The sequence below is a fragment of the Vicia villosa genome, linkage group LG6 (genome assembly GCF_029867415.1).
Source record: "Vicia villosa cultivar HV-30 ecotype Madison, WI linkage group LG6, Vvil1.0, whole genome shotgun sequence".
In the NCBI taxonomy this organism is placed as follows: Eukaryota; Viridiplantae; Streptophyta; class Magnoliopsida; order Fabales; family Fabaceae; genus Vicia; species Vicia villosa.
Window position 1 is genome coordinate 95,897,217 of NC_081185.1, and position 12,755 is coordinate 95,909,971.

The following is a 12,755-nucleotide window of genomic DNA, read 5'->3' on the forward strand; positions in this document are numbered from 1 at the left end:
TGAATGTCTATCTGAACAAGGCGCCGAAGCACATGTGGACGGTTTTAATCTTCCATACTATATAAAGACTAGATTGCGCCTTTTCGGGTATTCATTTCATTCACCCTTTACTACTTTTCACTCAATAACTGACTTGAACGTTAAAGTTCTAACTTTGCAAATTCATCTCATCTTTGCGATATTAGAAGCTTACTCCACCTCACTTAGACTTCATTTTAATACTTCTTTACACATTCTCTTCTCCGCCATATCTACACGTTCTCTTCCCCGCCATATCGGAAACTTGCTCCTCCACCACACCAAGACTTCATTTCTTACTTCTTTACACATTTCTGCTTCCTGAACTAACAATCACTTTATTTTCTCCAATGCTAAAAAGTAACAAGAATCTAATTTTATGCCTCCATAAGATTCTCTCTTCACATGGGAATTGGCCAAAGATATTTTTATATTCTTAAGAACAATTTTTTAGTTGTTCAATCATAGAAACTGTCACCCCCGTTTCTGTTTTATCATTGACAATTTAACACTACAATTCAAATCTTTGTTTACAAGTGTTTAAAGCCTCAAGTATTACTAGACCAAAAACTTTTCCAAATATGGAAAAAAAGTTGGCATAGTTTTTTATTCTCATGTACTAATAAGAAAGAAATTTATCATAAAGCATTTGATTTAAAGCATAATATCCTAAAACCATTAGTTCTACAACACCAACAAAAAGATGCTATATAAAAGTCCACAATAGTTGAAAAACACATTGTTTTATGTGTTGTCCTAATTAAGTCCACCATTTACTTTTTTGATTCTATAAATGTTAAATTATTGGACATTTGGTTATGTGGATCTGATGTGGAGAATATTAGTTGTAGTGAAGAAGAAGAACTTTAATGGGTGGAATGATGAATGATCAAAGTAAAGAATCATTTAGTTCCACTCTTTTTAAGGCAAGTGGAAGCAGTTGATTTGGACACTATAAGGCCATGTCACCATATGCTTGGTCCTAAATTGTTGAGTCACACATCATTTATTCAAAGTGACATGAAAGTATTTGGTTCCCTTGATTCAACTTTTTAATGAGGGCTGTTTCTTAAATTAATAGTAGTAAAAGTAGTTTTAATTGATTAAAAATGTGCATATATTATATTAAATATAAAAGTAAATATAATATTTTTTATTCATTTTAGTAGTAATAAATGTGAGATATATTTAATTGAAAGTGACACAGATAATATTAATTAAATATATAATTAAAAAAATATTATATTTAAAATAAAATAAAAAATCATTTTAAAACAAGTTTTTGTTACCAAAATAGGTAAATAAAATTCTAAAAATATATGAGTCAACTACTATTGATTTTGAAATGCAATCAATAACTATATATGAAACAGAGGGCCACAGATTGAGCATCACATGCTGCTACACTTCCTTAATTTTTCACTTTGTTTTTTCCATAAGAGTCAAGCATTTTCTTATCATTCGTTTCTTCTTGTCTTTTTAGGGTTGGTTTGTTTATTCTTTTTTACATTTATAGTCTTTGATGCATGCCCTTGTTTCAACAATTTCTTTTACCAATCATCAAAGAAGAAGCATCCTCTCTATTTCTCAAAAGAAATTGAAGTGTTAATTACTATAACATTTATAAAAATAAAAGATATATTCACGCGCATTTCTAAAAATTGTGACATTAATTACACATTTATTGCATTTAAATTATAGTAATGGACGCCTTCATTTCTTTTGAGAAATGAAGAGGATCTTTACTCCCAACCATCATACTATCCTTCATAATTGTTAGAACTTGTTTAGGATGATTGTTGTAAAAACAATTTCTTTTTTTTTTGAATTCGAACATCTTATATATTAAGAACAAGCCAAAGAGGCCAAACATACATCAATGTCCATAGCATTAGGAATGTTGCCTAGCCATGTTCTAGCACCAGCAACCTTCCCAACCTTCACCATGTGGTGGGCATCAGAATTGAAAGTTCTACAAAGATACAATAAGGAAGCATTTCTAAAGGTACCAAGAAAGTTTCTACAATCTTTAATAATTGGATCTAATGCAGCATTGACATCAGTTCCGTTCACACTGTCAACTATGCCCATTGCATCCGAATAGAACAGAACCTCCTCAAGCTTTAACTCCTTTGCCAAATCCATTCCCCATTGAATGCCATTGAGCTCTGCAGAGGCCGGGTCCTCATGACTGTTATACTTTTTGCTTGCTGCCAGATGAATATCCCCATTCGGTTCTCGAATTACACAGCCCAGAGCCACAACACCATCATCAAAACACCCAGCGTCAGTCTGCACCGACCAGTGACCAGTAGCTTTTCCTTGAAGATGGTTGATCTGAATTTTTTTCTTTGCATTATTCCTTTGAATGTTGAACTCCATGATGCTGTCCACAATACTCTGTGCAATCAGTTGCGGTTTAGAGTTTTCTTTTTTGAACACGACCGCGTTTCGAGCATTCCAAATCTTCCACATACCGGTACCGACTACTTGAATCATTTGCCAATCTTTGTTTTTCAGCATAGCTGAGAGCCAGTCATACACACTGCCTTCATTTGGCAGACGGACACCAAGAGGGGGAGAAAAAAAGACTCTCTTTGAGAAATCACAGCTTAGGAAAATATGATTGATGGATTCAGGAACAATTTGACAAAACGGGCAAGATACATCGAGACTTATACCTTTTTTCACCAAGTTGCAATTTGTCGGCAGAATGTTGTTCAGCAACCTCCACATAAAGTTTTTAATCCTCTCTTGCAATGGTGTCTTCCAAAGTTGTTTCCACATACCTCCGTCTGCACCGTTTGAAGGGCCAGCCTTGTTTGTTTGAGCATGTCGCCGTGATAACTGATAAGCCGATCGCACAGAATATTCCCCATCTTTTTCAAAGTGCCAGATTAATTTATCCTCCTGGTCTTGTCTTGATAGTTGTATGCTTGTAATGTGGACAACTTCAGATGGTGCAAAGGTGCTTTTGAGAATCTCTTCGTTCCATTTCCTGCACTCATGATCTATAAGCATTGAGACTTTTGTGTTCGGCCTCCAAATACCACTGGCAGTAAAAGGCTTGAATTCCGGAATTGACGGGATCCAATTATCTTCCGCGATACGAACATTTTCCCCGCTTCCTATCCTCCATCTAGATCCTTTGATGACCAAGTTCTTTGCACTGCATATACTTCGCCATGCATAGCTTGGTTTATAGGCCTCCCCCGCTTCAGAAATGTTGCATCTTGGATAGTACCTGCCTTTGAAGAACCTCTCGAACAGAGAACCATCATTTTTCATTAGCCTCCAGAATTGCTTCCCTAGTAAGCTACTGTTGAAGTCTTTAATTCCTCTAAACCCCATGCCTCCTCCTCCTTTAGGTTGTGACATTCTCTCCCAGCTCATCCAGTGTATTTTCCGTTCTCCGTTGTTGGCACCCCACCAGAATTTCGCTAGTAAAGACTCAATCTCATTGCAAACATTGTCGGGAAGTCTGTAACAGCTCATTATGTATGTCGGTATTGCTTGGGCTACCGCTTTAATAAGCACTTCTTTGCCTGCCCTTGATAAGAAACCTTCTTTCCAGCCCTTAACTTTCTTCCAAACCCTTTCAATAACTAAGGAGAAGACTTCTTTTTTTGACCTTCCAAACACAACTGGGAGTCCTAGGTATTTTGAGTGACTGGCTACGGATTTGAATCCTAACCTGCTTCGAATAGCTTCCTGCACTTGTTCAGATGTGTTTTTACTGAACGATACTTCTGATTTGTCATAGTTCACTACTTGCCCAGAAGCTCTTTGGTATTTCTCCAATATCTTCAAGATCAAGGCAGCTTCATGCTCGTTTGCGCGTGCGAAGATCAAGCTGTCATCTGCAAAAAAGAGGTGAGAGATAATAGGAGCCTTCCTTGCCACTTTCACTCCGTGCAGCTCCTTCGATAAAATAGCATTCTTTATCAAACCTGAAAGGATATCTGCACAGATAATAAACAGGTAAGGAGAAAGGGGATCTCCTTGTCGGAGTCCCCGTTCCGGCACGAAACTTCTTGTAGGTTGGCCGTTTAGCAGTATCTGGTACGAAACTGTGGATATGCATCTCCTAATCAACATAACAAAACTATCAGGAAACCCAAAAGCTTTCATCGCACCCACCAGAAAATCCCACTCAATCCGATCATAAGCCTTAGACATATCAAGCTTCAAAGCCATAGTTCCTTTTTTTCCAGCCCTTTTATTCTTCATCCAATGAAAACACTCCATTGCAATAAGAGCATTGTCCGTTATCAATCTTCCTCTAACAAACGCACTCTGTTCTTCGCTAATAACTGCTGGTAGTATACTTTTTAAGCGATTAGCGATGGCTTTCGTTACTGCTTTCATAACAACATTGCACAGGCTTATAGGCCGCAGCTCGTGTGGAAACCTGGGGTTTTTTGTCTTTGGGATAAGAGCTATAAAAGTGGCATTGAGGTCAGTGGGGTCACGGTGGTTATTGAGAACATCCAACACAACCTTCACTACATCGTTTCCAACCGTGCTCCAGTATTTTTGAAAAAATAAGGCTGGCAGGCCGTCGGGCCCAGGAGCTTTTGTGGGGTGCATCTGAAAGATTGCCTCTTTAACTTCGTTTTCAGCAAAAGGGGCGGAACACAGCTCTTTTGCCTCAGTCGTGATTTCCTTCCCAACGTTGCTGCAGACGCTCGCAATGTTTTCAGGTTTTGAGGATGTGAATATTTCAGAGAAGTATTTTATAAGAATCCTCTCACATTGGGCAGCTCCTCTATACTTATTACCATCCGTGTCCTTCAGCAACTTGATTGTGTTTGTCTTCCTTCGTTGACTCGCTTTGCCATGGAAAAATTTTGTGTTACGGTCTCCATCCATTAACCATGTTGCCCTACTTCTTTGCCTCCATATTGTTTCCTCAATGGTTAGAAGCTTTCTTCTTTGGTCCTCGAGTGCTCTGTATTTTTGTATCTCTTCTGTTTCTGCCGCCCACCGTCTGTCTTCCTTTAGCAATGTCTCAATTCTCCTAAGCTCCTTTGCCACATTTCCTGATCTGTATTCTTTAAAGACAGTGTTGAGTTCTTTCATCGCTCTCAATTTTTGTGGTAGAGGACCTCTAGAACCCCTCCAAATCTGGTTTACCATATCTTCACAGCGGGAGTCCTTTGACCATACCTCTTCAAATCTGAAAAGATGCACCCTTTTCTCTCTGGTATACTCTTTATCAACCACGATACGAAGCACTGCATGATCTGATCCGTGCCTGGGTAGGTGAAACACCTCTGTGACCGGAAACTGCTCCTTGAAACTATTGGAAACTAAGACTCTGTCCAACCTGCACTGGATGTTCTCCTTTCCTTGTCGGCCATTAGACCACGTAAAAGGATAACCAGAAAATCCGACGTCGTGTAAGTAGCAGTGATCTAATACATTTCGGCTCCAAGAGAGTTGTGATACTGTTCTACAATTTCCCCCAATCTTCTCACTAGCTTGAGTAATATCGTTAAAGTCTCCAAACATAATCAAAGATTCCTCTGCCTCACAAGCAATGTCCTGGACTAGTTGCCAAGTGTTGTAAAAACAATTTCTTTTTCTTACAATAGATTGTTTTAAAGTTTTTTTTTTTTTTTTATAAAAGATGGTTGTAATATTTGAACAAGCAGAAAACAAAAACAACATGATGATTATGATAGTTATACAAATAAATTTTAAATTTTAAAATATAACATATTAAATTTTAGGTTTGATTTATTCCCAACAATTTAAACAAGGACAAAACTTAGGTACAATTCTTTGGTGTAGTTCTTACTATTTTCCAATGAAAATAGAACAAGTGTATAAATTCTTCTTACACGTATGCAAATTTTTTCTATTTTCACTCACTAAATGATATTTAAGTATATTTGTCCTATTTTCATTAGAAAATAGTAAGAATCACACCTAAAGAATTGTACCTAAGTTTTGTCCTTTAAACAAATCACATGCAAATGAATATATCAGCAATTTTAAAATATATTAAAATTTATTATTCTAAAAATTACATAGTTTGAGATAAAATATCCTATGATTGAAATATTAATTAGTAAGTTTCTTTTTTAATGGTAAGTATTATATATTAATGGAGGAAAGCGACTAATGCCCAAAATTACAAACAGCAGAGAAGCAAGGGTACAAGAAGTACTAGGCCAAATCACTACTACCAAAAAAGTGAGTCAGAACAAGAAAATAAAATAAAATACAATACAAGACAAAGGAGAAACATCTTAGAGAAAGAGAAAAAAACCAGTGAAAGATACCATCAGATATAAAGAAAAATAAGTTGGATCTAAATGTACATAAACCACCGTTAACACCAACAACAACAAAAACACAAAGAACATTTCAACAAAGGAGCAGCTTCTCGTATTTTTATTTTAATTGAATTGAATTTGAAATTTATTTAATTATTTGAGTGATAAAATGATTTATGTGATTTATTTGATATTTGTTGGTTTTATTGAGATTTTTAAGATTTTATTTAATTAAATTAATTAAAAAATAAGAGAAATATGAGAATTGGGTGAAAATTAGAAATAATAAAAATATGGGGTAAAGTGGTGAGAAATTGAGGAAAATTGGGGCCAATGTGTAATAATTAAAATATGAAATTGGAGCCTTGGAGTTGTCGGTTAGTGAAGTTGGAAGAATTAGGAGAAAGATCAATTGTGAGAAGAGGTAAAAGAAAAGGTTAGTGAGAAATAGGAAGCCATAGATAGAGTTTGGATCTTTGCTGGAAATTAAGGTAGGGGATGGGGAGGAATTACTGTAATATTGCTATCAAATGTACGAAGGATAGAAAGGGATCTTTACCCTCCTCTAGGTTTTTCTCCATTGTTGAGATTTGTGTGTTTGATTGAGGTTTATATCAAAACTATTTTGCTGTTGCAAGTGATATGAAATTCGTGCTCTGTCATGTTGTTGAGATTGTGTATGATGTGTATGTGCAAATCTGAATTTTCGATGCTTATGTTCACAAGTGTTGGCTTGATAAACATATCCTTAGATTTGTAACAAATTGATGAGATAAATGATTAATATATTCAATTAATGTGTAAAATAATGTATGTTTGATGTGTGATAAAATTATGAGTGTACTCGTTTTTACGAAATAAAAAACGGAGTTTCACAAGTCCTCCAATGTTAAAAATCGCATTCTTCTGATTTTGTTTTCATCATAATTTGAGTTCAATGGCTCCGTTTGAAGAGTTGGAAAACTAACACATAGTACTACCTCATGGTAAGGTCCTAAGAGGTTAATTGTGTACTTGAGAACTTGATTATACGATGTTTTTTTTGTAACGCTATGGTTAATGGTGAGAAAAACATTTTGTTTTGATAGTTATGATTGTTTCCCCCATGAGAAGGGATGTTAATGTTGATGTTGAGGTATTTATTGATGAGAAGTTATATGAACTTGAATTTTATGTTGAGATAAAATATTATGATAAATTTAATAATATTTGAGATGTTTTACATAATTATATGGTGTGAATTATACTTAGGTGTATGAGTTATGAACAATTGGTATAATTATGTGCTGATGAATATAATTATCAGTTGTTGATGTTGAAACGTGTAGTTCAAATTGGGAACTATTGTGATTGCCTTATGTGATGAATATAACTATACTTAGGTGTAGTTCCAAGTAGAATTAGTAGTGTTGTTGCATCTGTATGTCATGCATCATGTGTCGTGTTGAGAAGTGATGAGTCGCTGATTCAGAAGTGGGGATCATTGATAACACGATTTTAAATCGTATATTTAGCTTAAAATCCATAGATATTTATAGCATTTTCCGTTTATTATGTTAATTTATTATGATATTACGCGAGTATTTGCTTTGTTTCAGGTTTTACACTCTAATTACAACTATTTGCGAAAAGGAAAGAAAATGGAGCTTAAATGACCAATATTTATGCCTAAAAGATGAAAAAGGAGTGCTGAAGTGAAAGAGGGGTGCAATTAGGACCCAAAAGGCCCAAAAGAGACAGTCCAGCCCACTATGGAACCAAAGGCGCGTGGCCCAAACCTTCCCAGCAAGTGGAGACGCACGTCTCCAACGTTCCAAAGGCCACGTCACCAAAAGGAGACGCACGTCTCCAAGCCTTCCTACATCTTCTCCACTTGAGACGCACGTCTCATGTCAGTCAAGGCTGCTTCCTGAAGAAACGGAGACGCACGTCTCCACACCCAGTCTGCAAAATCCCCACTTTTCACGCAACGTCACAGCAAAACCTCTCCTATAAATAGGACCTGCTACCTCACTTTCAAAGAGTCCGATTTCCTGCCAACGAAGTGCTGCCGAAATTGTACCGCGAACCGTATTTCTTTATTCTGCTTTCATTCAAACACTTATTTTCTCACAACGATTTCTACACTGGAAACCGTTGTGAACTTTTTATAGATCTAGCCTTACGTTAGATTTATCACCTTTATTTCCTTGTTTTATTTACTGCCATTCCAAGAACGATCCAGCCAATCTGTGGTGGAAGTTCAGTACTTGAAGATCCAATTACCATTTATTTAATTCAGGTTTTTATTTACCGCCTTAATTTATATTATTATTGCATGATATATTGTATGCCATTTACTATGCCTATTATTATGAACCGGACCGATTTATGCATGTTTAACCATATTAATATGTCTGGCTAAATTATTAAGATATCGGTATGTAAAGTAAGTTACCCGTAGGGATCCGAAATAAATTGGCTTAATTATATTTTATTAACTATCACTTGTTTTTGGTCTGTATGTCTAATTTAATTAGTAAGTCTTAAAACCAATAGAGCGAAAGTTTGAGGGGTTAAGACGGTCAAAGGTTAAAATCAATAGAGCGAAAGTTTGAGATCTTTAACTGGATAGTAGACATAGGACATTAGTTTTAAGGATGGCGAAAGCGTATTAAAACTAATTGGGACTTATTTATTTTCAAAAATTGTTTTTACACCCGAGCGGGATGGCGAAAGCGTACGTTAGGGATATTAGCATGTTCCGAGTCAACAGAGCGAAAGTTTGAGATTAGGAGATTTAAATAGATAACAACTTCATAAAACGGGCATTTTATTAATTACGTTGTTTCCAAAAAGCTTTTCTAAAATCTAATGGGATGGCGAAAGCGTACATTAGGATTAGGACAGTAATCTAAATCAACAGAGCGAAAGTTTGAGACGAGGATTTTTAATCAATTGAATTAGTAAAGATTTTTAATTAAATTATGCAAAAGCCAATGGACCTTCGGATCACCTTAAGTTAAACGAAATACATACTGATATCTGTCTTTTATTATATTCTTAATTTTTCACTCACTTTCCCTTAGGAACAATCGAAATTTTAGTAGCCCTAGCTTTACATAGTAACCTTAGATAACGGTAGATCGATTCATAGTCCCTGTGGATTCGATATCTTTTAAAACTACACGACACGACTGTGCACTTGCAGTCATTAGATTAATAGACACGTAAAGTCGCGATCAATCATTGATGAGTTTGGGTTTGAAGAGGGACCGAGTTCGAAGAGGAACCCCAGTGAGTGGATGAATATCAGTAACATGACTCTAATTTCCACAAAATGGTTCCACATGCATTGATTCAATTTGTTCGCATTGCATACATAAACACATTTGTGATTGTTTAATTGTTGTGAATAGAGTGTGTGATTGATGATTGTGTTGAATATATTACCTTTTCCATATTTTGCACCGCTAATATATTTGAGCTTATTCTCACCCCTCTTTTGTTTTGTTTGTGTGGTGTTCTATACACTGTGGTACAATACTCAGGGGGAGCAATAACTATTGTGAGTTAGAAGTTGGCATTGAAGTTTTCTTCGTTTATCTATGGTTTTCTATTATTTTAGTTTTGGTTGCTCTCATTTGTAACTTTGGGAACAAGTCTTTTGTTAATATTCGATTTAATGTTTTGGATTATTTAATTTAATCAAGAACTTTATTTTTGAAGATATAATTTGAAGTATGTCTTATTTGTTGAGCTCTACTACATGTTTAATTGTCTTAATTTAAAGAGTATGACATGAAGAGTATATGTAACACCTTAATTGAGAATAACATTGTTTATCTTTTTAAATTAAAGACTCGGGGTTTAGGGTGTTACATTGTGGTATCAGATTCTGGTTGGTCCATCCGGCCAGGTTTTGTGATGTTATTTATTCCTTAGTATGCGACATTTGTGTGAAACACTATTGATGCTTGTTTCTTTTTGTTTCCTAACTGCTTGCCAGTAGAAGCAGGATTGAAATAAGTGAGGGAGAAGCTTTTGATTCTCTAAGATGTTTGTTAGAATCCAATTTGTAACTATTTTGTTCATAGATTTTGTGGTATTTCTCAACTCTTTTCCCAAGTTTTGATTCATTTTGGCATGATACTTTGGTAAATAAATAAGATTTTGTTTTGATTGTAAATAGTAAGATTTATGACTTTTCTTTACAATTTTTTAGGTATTTAATCTTTTGGCAAGAGTAATATGGAAGTTGTGGATGAAATGAGCTTAGAAGGAGGCTTGGAAGCTAAAGGAAGGAGTTTTGTATCAGCAAGTCCACTAAGCGGAGCTCCAGCGAGCTTAATGACAATTTCAATTTCACAAGCCAGCTTCAAGCGCGCTTTGTACAACGCAAAACAGAAGCAAACCCAAATTTTGTGTCCGCTTAGCAGACCAATCTCGCTAAGCGGACGCTGATCACTTTTTAGATATTTTGTGTAGTCCGCTTAGTGGACCTAGCCCGCTTAGCAGAGCTACTTTTTGACCACTTGTAATTTAGGCACTTGGGATAGATATTTTTAGGATCTTATCTCTTTTTGAACCACAGACTTTTGAAGAAGAACTTAGGGCAAGAGAGAAAAAAGAGAAAAAACCATATTTTCAAGAGAACTTCAAGATTTCCAAGCATCCATCTTCATCTTCTTTGAGTTTGATGCTAGTAAATCTTGTTTTGTTGCTCGTTGTTGAAGCTTCCATGGCTATGGAGAGCTAATCATCTTGTGTCAAGATTAGAGGTAGCTAGTTTGTAAATATGTAGTCCTTTTAATCTTTTATGTATGAACTTGGTTGATGATTACTATATGGTGAATATCTTGTTATTCATGTTCTATTTGTTGTTTTGAATCACTATTGAGAGATATGTTTCAAACCTTGACCTAAAAGATATTCATCTATCAATAAACAAACGCTAGAGATAGATTTGTGAGTTGATAATCACTTGTATCAAGCTTTTAATATTATCATGTTGATTGTTGGCATGAGAGATCATCTAATAGTTAATATGATAATATTCACGATATTGCTTTAGAGATAAACGATATCGAGAGGATACGTGTTTGTATTAATCATTGATAAGTTATATGCATGGTTAATCGAGTACGTATGAAACAAAATAATGAAAACTAATCTTGGTACAGTTTTCTCAAATCGTTTTAAACCTTAGCTACTATCTATGTTTACTTGTTATGCAGTTTAAATCTCATGTCACCAATCTTTTACCACATCTTAGCTCAAAACACATTTAACTATAGAATGACGGTAGTATCGCACTAATCCTTGTGGAAATGATAAAGGAAATACTTACCTTTTAACAATGTTTCAGGTGTGGGGGTTGGTTCATCGTGCCACTGATTGTAGAAGTGCAGGTTTTGAATGGGGTTGTGTTGTTTCTCAAACCCAAAGAGAGAATGAATTCGAGATACATGTCCGCTGGTCAGATTGAGATGTCTTTAAGGATGAGCGATCAGATGCTCTTGATGTTCTCTTCCTTGATAGGAGAGAGCAATGTTCGGACTACTGATATCTCTTTAGTGTGTGAGATTTTTGATATTTTTCCTGAAATTATTTGTGACTTGCAGCTAGAGTGAAAAGTTGAGTTCGTTTTAGACTTAGTACATGGTACTATTCTTGTGTTGATGGCACCATATTGAATGTTTGCGTCAGAGTTGGGCCAGCTGAAGAAATAGTTATAAGACTTGTTAGAAAAGAAGTTTGTCAGACCTAACGTTTCACTGTAGGAAATGCTAGTGTTATTGGTTAAGCACACAAGTAAGAGATTTTCATTGTTCAAACACATAAGTAAGAGACTTTAATGCTCAAGCACACAAGTACGAGATTTCTAACAATCTATCTAACATATAAATAGTGATTGAGTGATAATTAAACTTGATATATGTAGCACGGTGGGAGAACTGACTTTTTGAGATATTGCGAATAGCAAGAGTCGCCACCGACTTTTATTTTATCCAATTGGAAAGGCAAAAAGAACAGGAAAGACCTTTGAAAGATTTTGAGTTCGGGGGGTAGGTTATACAAAGGGAAGGTGTAAGCACCCTTTGTATCCATGGTTATCCATGGGCTCTTAATTTCTTAGCTCACTTGTTTGTTTGAATGGTTTAAAAAGAAGTGTAGTGTGTGTTTAGAAAAGATTTTTGAATAAGGACTTTAAATTGTAAATAAGTGTAGCCTTTTGGAAATTGTTTTGAAAAGGATGTGTGAAAAGTAATTTTGAAGTATTGAATATTGAGCAAGCTATTAAGAGCGCCTACCCTAAGAGTGGATCTTTCTTGTTCTTTAAGTTTTTCATTTGAAAGGGCTATCCATACCATAAGGAGGGTAGGTAGTCTTTTCATTGGATGTAATCGGGTCATCGAGGGTCATCGTTTTGCATAAGTCTATCCATACCATAAGGGAGGTAGGAAGTCTTAG